Consider the following 7,891-nt stretch of genomic DNA (forward strand, 5'->3'; position numbering starts at 1 on the left):
CAAAAACTTGGTTCCCGGGCGCCTGGGTGGCTCAGTTGGTTAAGCGACTGCCTTCAGCTCGGGTCGTGATCCTGGAGTCCCGGGATCGAGTCCCACATCGGGCTCCCTGCTCAGCAGGGGGTCTGCTTCTCCCTCTGACCCTCTTCCCTCTCGTGCTCTCTGTCTCTCATTCTCTCTCAAATAAATAAATAAAAAATCTTTAAAAAAAAACTTGGTTCCCAAGGGGTTAAAAGCAAGGAGGGAGGGGTGGCCACAGGAAGTACCACTGACTGGCATGCCCTCGAGGAGAAACTTCAAAGATCCAGATAGCCTGGCCCCCAGCCACTCCGTTGCACCCGCACCAGCACCGGGGCTAACAATGTTGCAATGCAGTTGGTAGCCGATAAGAAGGGGCAGGAAAAGGGAGGAGGAGTATGTAAGTAAGCCCGTGAGACAGAAGTGGCCCAGGAAGCAACAGTCTGCCTTTGTAGGTGGCCTTCTGGAAAAGCTTCCATCAGCAGAGGAGGGGTGGGAAGCCCTGGTGCTTCTTTGTCATTCCTGCCGCAGGGGTTGGGGGGCAGCCTGCAGGGACACAGCTAGGGGCCCCTAGTGAAGGGAAAAGTCAAAATTCCTCCTGTGGTTCAGATGTTCGGCCGCCTCCTCTGGGCACTCTCAGAGGGGACCTGGATACTAAACCAGATTCTTTCTATTTCTCTGCCTCCGACCCCTCCTGCTTGCACACACAGACACACACACCCCACATGGAGACAAGACCATTCCACGGGGACAGAGGGCACGGGCATGTGAAGCTTGACTCCAAGTGAAACAAAGCAAAGGTGCCCTGTTTCCCCCTTTTTTTTTAAATTTATGTAATCCCCACACCCAACGTGGGGCTCGAACTCACAACGCCGAGATCAAGAGTCGCATGCTCTTCTGACTGAGCCCACCAGGCGCCCCAAGGTGCCCTGTTTCATGTCATATGAGGCAAATCAGACACATGCCCAGTAGAGCCCTGGAAGGAACTGGCAATCGCTTCATTCCATGCCTTTATTTACAGATGAGGAACCTCAGGCCCAACTGCAACATGACATGTCCTCACGTTTGGTTCGGGTTCCCCCAGAAACAGATCCTGAAACAAAGATATAAATACAAGTACAGTCAACCCTCAAACAACATGGGTTGGAAACACGCAGGTCCACTTACATGAGGATTCGTTTCCAACAAATACACTACAGTACTGGAAATGTATTTTCCTTATGATTTTCTTAACCACGTTTTCTTCTCTCTAGCTTATATGGCAAAAATACAGTACAGAATGCGTAGCACATAAAAAATAGGTGTTTGCTGACTGTTTACGTTCTCGGGAAGGCTTCTGGTCAACAGTAAGCTAATGGTAGTTAAGTTTTGGGGGAGTCAAAAGTTACATGTGGATTTTCCGGCTGCCCCTAACCCCCCATGTTGTTCAAGGGTCAACTGCGCTTGATGTGGGAGGTGATTCCTGGAAGCACCAGCAGGAGAGTGGAGAAGGTGGAAATCAATGGTGTTAACAGACAAGTTGGCACTGTGGGCAAGCAGAGCCTAATCTACTCAGACAATATAGAGCACATATCTCAGAACTATCCCAACTGCAGGGCAGGGAGCCAGGGCATCTATCCACCAACACCCACCCTCAGTAGAGGGCTGCTCCCAGAGGAGATGAGGGACTTCATATTCTCCAGCAGTCTCTGGCTACCAGGCAAAATGATGGAGACGTACTGATTCCTAACGAAACTTCTGAGCCTGGGTGGCTCAGTCAGTTAAGCATCTGCCTTCGGCTCATGTCATGATCTGGGGGTCCTGGGATTGAGCCCCACGTCGGGCTCCCCACTCAGCAGGGAGTCTGCTTGTCCCTCTCCCTCTGCCCCTCCCCTCATTCTCTCAAATAAATAAAATCTTAAAAAAAAAAAATTACCTTCTTTCCAGGGTCATCGCTTACAGCAAATCGAGGGGCAGAATTCTTTATGAAAGGCGGGAGTAGCTAACCTTCCCAATTGGTAAAGAAGTGCTGATTACCAAGGTGGCATGGTGCAGGGAGGCATGTTGGGATTTTTGCTCAATGCCGAGCTGCCCTGGGATAGGCTATGGGGTCTCCTTCTGTTCTGATGGGTGAGGTCGCCTCTCAGGGGTTCCACAGCAGGTGGCCCCACGCTCTGTGATACAGTGATATGGGAAGCTTTGCCTGTTATTGGGAAGATACAGATTTCACCTCCAGCCTTTCTGCACTGTGGTCACAGTTCACAGACACTCTGACCCTCGATGCCCCCCCGCCCCTTTGCTCCTTTCTTTCCTCACTTCCCCACGTGCTGAAATTCCAACCTTCCTGGAAGGCTTAGCACAAGTGCTACTTCCTCTAAGAAACGAGCACCTTCCTAGCACCCTCCCTTTTATGCCCACGGGCCTTGCCGTTTATAGTGTTTGGTCCAGGGCTGTGCCTGATCCAAGTCGCCCTCCCACGATGCCAAGATCACCCTGACACTGGGCAAGATGGAGGGAGACCCAGGGTGCAGAGTCAGGGGGCCCCGGGACCTCAGAACCTACTTTCTTTAATCCGTCCTCCTGAGGGTAGACTGCGACACTACTGGGTATACTCAAGAAGTGGCCTCTTAAGGGGCATCTGTTTGCACACGAGGACATGTGGGGGAAAGGGCCCTCGTGGTGTGGGATGGACCCAGGCTGGGAAGAGAAGGAAGCCACACCACAGGTCCTGAGCTGGCGCCACTCTCTCTGCCGCCACATTCCAGCTCAGAATGCTGAGGAACAGAAGAATTGCAAACTTGAACCTGGCGGTTGTTACGGAGGTATCTGTCAAGATAGGAGGACAGAATATATTTAACAGTTGGTGAGCTGGATTTGTAACTTTGAAATATTTAGACATATAGCTTGTGCTCCTCTGTGTACACCCTTGTCCCAGGTCCCACAAACATCAGGGATCAGCCTCTGTTTGGCACACAGGCAGAGGTATGAAAATGTTTGCTGATGGAGTCCATGTGAGAATGTGTGGGGAAGTCATAGAAAGAGGACTGGGGTGACGGCCTTGACCCCTGGCGCTGTCTTTTTCTCTGACTTACTGGGTGGTCTTAGGACAGGCACCCTCACTTCCCATGCCTTACAGTACTGGAAACATTCCATAATCTAGTCCAGACCACCATTCTTCAAGGGAGAAAACTGAGGCCCACAAAGGTTAAGTGACCTGCTCCCCAGGGTGACAGGTAGAGGTAAAGCTAGGACCCAGTCCCCTTGCCTCCCAGTCCCTGGGCTTTTCTGGGACCCTAGCAAGACAGGGAAACACAAGATCCCTATCCCCATGGCCACTACCACTGCCTGCATGAGGAGGAGGAGATAGCCACTCCACTTCTTGCCAGGCACCCCTAACTACCTTGACTGAATCTATTCCGGGGCTAAAATACCCAACTCCTTTGTTCTCTATTAGCAAATTCCCGTCCTTTCACTTCCAGCCTTCCAATCGAAACCCCCAGCTCGGTGGTCAGCTTGGGCCTCGTTGCTTAATTGCGGGGGAGGGGAGAGGCAGAGAAAACCGTGCCCTTATTCCACTGAGCCCCGGTGGAGTGACGTCGCCCCAACTGCAGGCCCGGCGCAGACTGGCGCCCCTACCCTCCCCCGGGGCGCAGGGCGCGCCACCGCAGCAATGGAGGGGGCAGCAGGCAGCGAGTCACAGGTCTGGACGTTTCGGCCCAGCCGCTCCCTTCCCCCCTCCCCGGGCGTCGGAGAACTAGTTCAGCTCGCTAGCCCCGGCTGGCAACCACGCGTCACACAGTGGTTTTTACCCCTTAAGGTCACGTCCTTGCGAAACCTCCGCAGCTTCTGCCTGCGTCCACCCGCCCAGCCCAACCCCGCGGGCGAGGAGGCGGGGCAGCCGGGCGCGGAGCCCCGCCCCCGCAGAGTCCCGCCCCTCCCGGTGTGGCCGCCAGAGGGCGCCCAGGCTCCGGAGCCCCGGCTGGCGGGCGGCTCCCAGCCCCAGCCCCCACCTGCTCGCCGCCCCCACCGCTCCGCTCGGAGCAGCAAGGCCGGAGAGGCAGGGGCCGGGAAAGTCCCAGGGCGCGTCGCTGCCGGAAACGTTAGTCACGCACCTGGAGCCGCAGAATGTCCCGCTGGAAGGGGTGCCAGGGCGAGGGCCTGACTTGCCAAAGGTCACACCCTGGGGATGGTCTCCCAGTGCCGTGCCCTTATGCCTCGGCCACGTAGCTCTGATGGTGGCTGATACCCTGTTTGCTCATCTGTGCATGAAGAGCTGGCCCGGGGACCCTTCCTGCCATTTCATTCAACAAACGCTGCCCGCTGCCCAAAGATACACCTCCGTGGAGCCTCTTGAAATCATCGCTCTTTACAGTGCATCAAAAGTAGGTGTCTCTTCATTTCCTAGTGAAAGAAACCAGAGCTCCTCGAAGAAAGGGTTACTTCCATGGCCAGGGGCAGGCAAAGTACGATGTGATTCTGGAACGTCTTATTATTTCAGAAGACAAGCCATCGAAGACACTTGGGTAGAAGGGAAGTCAAGTGGTCCCACTGGCCAAAGATGGGACAAGCATCAATAAGAATACTGACCGTAATGAATTGAAATGCATCAAATAAACTAAATGTTTGTTAAGTCCATGGGTTTATAATGATACTTAAAAAACTTTCATCAGTAGACTTTGGAGGTTACTAAAGCATTATCTTGAAAGATGATAATTAAGGGGAAAGAATCAAGCATTTATTTTGCCTTTCCATATTTATGGACTATATACGGTAACCAAATGCACTTAGTTGATGAGGGAAAGTTTTTCTTTGTAAAAGAATCACAGCTAATAAATCCAGAAGTGATAGACTGAGGAAACGACTATGTTGCAGTGAAATCATAAATCCTACTGATCATCCTTAACATGCCTCCAAAATGGCACAAGCAGACAGTAGGCGCCTCCTGATGTGACCTAACAGAAAGTACACAGCACTATCACCGAGGTAATCACGGCTAAAAAAGAAAGAACCTGGAGCTAATCAAGCCTCCAGATCTAGCTACTATTTAAAGAAATATGAAGGATGGAGAAATATGTTGAAAGACACCAAAGATGCAATCAGCTAAATATAGACTGTGGAAAGTTCTACAGGGCAAATAATCCAATTTTTCCAACAAATTAATGGAAAAGGGGAGGAGGGGAAAGAAAGGAGATCTGTTAAGTAAAAGAAACAAGACATTAATTCAATCTTTGGATAATTTTGAAACAATCAGAAACAAAATACAGACTGATTATTAGGTAATATACAGAATTAGTTTTCTGTTGGGTATGACAATGGTATTATGTCCTATTTTTAAAGTTCTTATGTATTACAAAAAAATATTGAAGTATTTATGGTGAAATTATATGTCTGGGATTTGCTTTAAAATATTCCCACAAAACAAGTGGCAGGGAAGAACTGAAACAGAAATAGCATGGGGCGCCTGGGTGGCTCAGTGGGTTAAGTCTTTGGCTCAGGTCATGCATGGTACCAGGGTCCTGGGATCGAGCCTGGCATCGGGCTCCCTGCTCAGCAGGGAGTCTACTTCTCTCTCTCTCCCCCTGCCCCTCTACCCTGCATGTGCGCTCTCTCTCTCACTCACTCTCTCTCTCAAATAAATAAATCTTAAAAAAAATGTTGAGGTGCCTGAGTGGATCAGTTGGTTAAATGTCTACTTTCAGCTCAGGTCATGGTCCCGGAGTCCTGGGATCAAGCCCCATGTCGGGCTCTGCACTTAGCAGGGAGTCTGCTTCTCCCTCTCCCTCCGCCCCTCCCCCTGCTCATGCTCTCTCTCTGTCAAATAAATAAATAAAATCTTAAAAAAAAAAAAAAGAAACAAATAGCAGAAAGTTGGGGTGCCTGGCTGGCTCAGTCAGTTGGGTGTCCGACTCTTGATCTCAGCTCAGGTCTTGATCTCAGGGCTGTGAGTTCAGGCCCCACGTTGGGCTCCAAATGTGGAGCCTACTTAAAAAAAAAAAAAATAGCAGAAAGTTGATAACTGTAGAAACTGGTGATGAATACATAAGGTCTCTCTACTTTGGTGTGTGTTTGAAAATTGTTCATAACACCTTTTTAAAAGTATGCTCCTCATTTGACCTCTTTCAGATATACAGCTAAATATATGTGGTGGGTCTCTGTATTTCCTTCCATGCATTCCTATCAAGTTTTGTACATTTCCTCCATTTGAAAATGAAAATAGGGGTGCCTGGGTGGCTTAGTCAGTTAAGCATCCTTCTCTGCTCAGTGGAGAGTCTGCTTCTCCCTCTTCCTCTGCCCCTACCCCCAGCTTGTGCGTGCTCTCGCTCACTTGCTCTCTCTCTCATTCTCGCGCTATCTCAAATAAATAAAATCTTTAAAAAGAAAATGAAAATAACCTATAAAAAGTGGAATAATTAGCAATCATCCCTTCCTTTTTTGATCTAGAACAGTTCCATAAATAACCGAAAAATCAAAATGGTGAAGGAGGAAACAGAATCAAAACCTCTGAGTTTTATGGCCCATTCGATTTACTGTTTGGGTTTTCTTCTTTGTTGTTTGTTTGTGTAGATAACCTTAGGAGATGGCTTATAACAAGCAGTAATTTCCTACGGACCCCAAAATGTGCTGCTTTGCCTCAAGTGTCTAGCATGTGATCATGCTATAAGGTATGATCAAATATGTGCTCCTCATTTAAAGCCTGTGAATTTCAATTCTTGGTGGAAACAAATGAGGAAGGCTGAGCTCTTTGTTGAGCTGTAGGGAGGCAGCTTTATTCTACCAAAATCCTTCCCCAAACAGGACCCTTCTCCTTCTATTTCACTTAACTCTTTTGTAAAATGGGGCTGTTTTACTTCTTCCTAGTAGAGTTATAAGGGCTAATTTAAGCTTGTGGAAGCACTTTTAAAGAAGATCCTAAGATGTACCATGCCAGGGAAGTGAAAACTATCATTAATATATTTTAATCATCACGTTAAATACCCACATAGATACACCCACCCCTTCTCCATTCAGGCAGATTTTTGCAAAGGGGTAATTAACTGCCATGATGTCATAACCACAGATCCCTGCTTTCATCCTGGAAGCTGCAGTTTCCAAATGCTTACTAAGTCCTCATTAATGACTTTTAAAACATATTAACAAAGTACAGATTCTCCCTATCTGAGTGAAAGCATGCTGGAAAGAGAAACCTTTTGCTTTGAAAACAGAGTGAATGGACAGTAAAAAAAAAAAAAAGTAGCCATCTTTTAGGTAAGCCTGCCAAAAACCCAGCGGGCAGCAGTAATAAAACTCTGAGATTACAGGTTTGGAAAATCAACTCGACCGCTTCCAAAATGACCCCCCAGAAACCTGTACTTGCCTTTTAAGTCCTCACCAGGAGGCGAGGAGCTTCAAGATTCCTGTCTCCTGACACCTAGCAAGGAATGACTAGCAACTTTTCAGCCATTCAATGCCAAGCCCTCGCGAAATAGCTGACCAGTGAGTGCATTGCTAATGCAGACACCAGCCACAGAAAGGCAGCTCTTTGAAATGCGAATACAATGGTATCGAATTCCAGGGCAGTGGGAAACCCTGCGCCCTCTCCCAGTATCTGCGGGGGAATCACCGGCTCGTGGGGTGGGGCAGGGGACCCGTGCGTTTCACCTAGTGACTTCCGGTTCTGATTTCCGGCTTGCTCAGAATTCTCTGCCACCCACTTTTCGCCTCTTGTTTTCTCTCCATTCCACGTCAACCCGGATATGTAATAAAGCCCCCCTTCGGCAACCTCCCGAAAACCCTACTCGCCAAGGCTGCTGCGAATGTGTGCAGACTTTTGCTCAGGATTTGGAGGTAGCAATGGGGTGCTACCTCACGGAAGAACAGAGGAGAGTTTTTAGGACGGAATGGTTGATACCCCCCCCCA

The 7,891-nt window shown here is 49.1% G+C and overlaps 1 long non-coding RNA gene across 1 annotated transcript; it reads right to left on the reverse strand.

Annotated features, from left to right (window-relative positions):
• Positions 1–983: 983 nt before the first annotated feature.
• Positions 984–7,631, reverse strand: LOC118555307 (uncharacterized). The gene is made up of 5 exons (XR_013444540.1): positions 7,349–7,631; positions 4,107–4,542; positions 2,557–2,820; positions 1,931–2,197; positions 984–1,108 (listed from the first exon to the last, which is right to left on the reverse strand). It is a non-coding gene; the product is annotated as an uncharacterized LOC118555307 (long non-coding RNA).
• Between the last annotated feature and the right edge of the window lie 260 nt (positions 7,632–7,891).

The sequence above is a fragment of the Halichoerus grypus genome, chromosome X (assembly GCF_964656455.1).
Source record: "Halichoerus grypus chromosome X, mHalGry1.hap1.1, whole genome shotgun sequence".
Taxonomy (NCBI): Eukaryota; Metazoa; Chordata; class Mammalia; order Carnivora; family Phocidae; genus Halichoerus; species Halichoerus grypus.